Genomic DNA, 1,404 nt, shown 5'->3' with positions numbered 1-1,404 from the left:
AACATCACATCAATTTTATATTTGGTAACAGCAGAACCCAACCTTACTGATATTTATTGATATCCAAAAAAAAATATAATCCCATGAATTTACGATATTTTTGAATATGTTTGTGTACCAGGAAGTCCAATGAATTCCAATGCTTTGAACAAAACTCTTCATTACAAGAGAAATTGAGGTGAAGAGTGTCGAATTTGTGCTTTAAACTTTGGCTGATATTCTTTATTTGGTGCAAGAATCTTTATAGACTCTGAATTGTTGCATTCAGGCAGTTCTGTTTTAGAAAGGTATTGAAAATATCAGAAAAAGTTACACTGTCAAATATTTTATTCCTTGAAAAAATGTGAAATTTCAGTAAATGAAGAACAAAACTGCATCCTAGAACTTGAAACTTTCATTTATACACTTTTACATTTTTTTTATTCCTTCTTATTCAACTGCAGCCATAATGGAGCACTGCCTGAAAGGATTTTAGTTGAAGAAATCGACCCCAGCACTTATTCCTTGCAAGCTTAGTACTTATTCTATCAGTCTCTTTTGCCAAACCACTAAGTTACAGGAACATAAACACACCAGCATCAGTTGTCAAGTGATGGCAGGACACACACACACACAATACATGATGGACTTCTTTCAGTTTCCATCTACCAAATCCATTCACAAGGTTTTGATCAGCCCAAGGATATAGTAGAAGACACTTGCCCAAGGTGTCACACAGTGGGACTGAACTCAAAACCATGTGGTTGGGAAGTAAGCTTCTTACCACACAGCCACGACTGCCTGTTAAATATTTGTTGCTTGACCCTTTCATTACCATATTCCTGTTGAAATATGCCAACTTTGTTTCAATTGATTTTAGAAATAATGAAAAATTTTTACTCAAAAAGCTGTCATTATCGAACAATGTTTGGAACATAAATTAATCTGAAATTTCGGTGGAAGATTTTAACTTGGATTACTTTAAAAGGCTTGTATCATAGAACCAAGGGTGGCTTCAGGCAGGTTGGTATCAAAAGGGTAGAATTTTAAAAAATTGAATATATTTGTGTGCCAGGAAGTCCAATGAATTCCAATGCTTTGAACAAAACTCTTCATTACAAGAGAAATGAGGTGAAGAGTTCTGAATGGTTCTGGTAGATGGATACTGAAAGAAGCCCGTCATATACATATATATATATAGCTCTCCTGCCTAACCACCTTTGTCCAACCAGTTGCTATGATTGGCCGCTAACTCCAAAAGTCTTTTTCTCTCTGTTTATTTCCTTGTATTCCTTCTGTTGAAGAGTGTAGGCTCAAAATGTAAAAGGCTTTCTCACCTTCCCAAGCATCAAACTAATACACCTGTCTTCATCTTTTGTTTTCAGCAATATATATATATATATATATATATATATATATATATGT

Source organism: Octopus bimaculoides, chromosome 24 (assembly GCF_001194135.2).
Source record: "Octopus bimaculoides isolate UCB-OBI-ISO-001 chromosome 24, ASM119413v2, whole genome shotgun sequence".
In the NCBI taxonomy this organism is placed as follows: Eukaryota; Metazoa; Mollusca; class Cephalopoda; order Octopoda; family Octopodidae; genus Octopus; species Octopus bimaculoides.
This window is presented reverse-complemented; position numbering follows the sequence as displayed.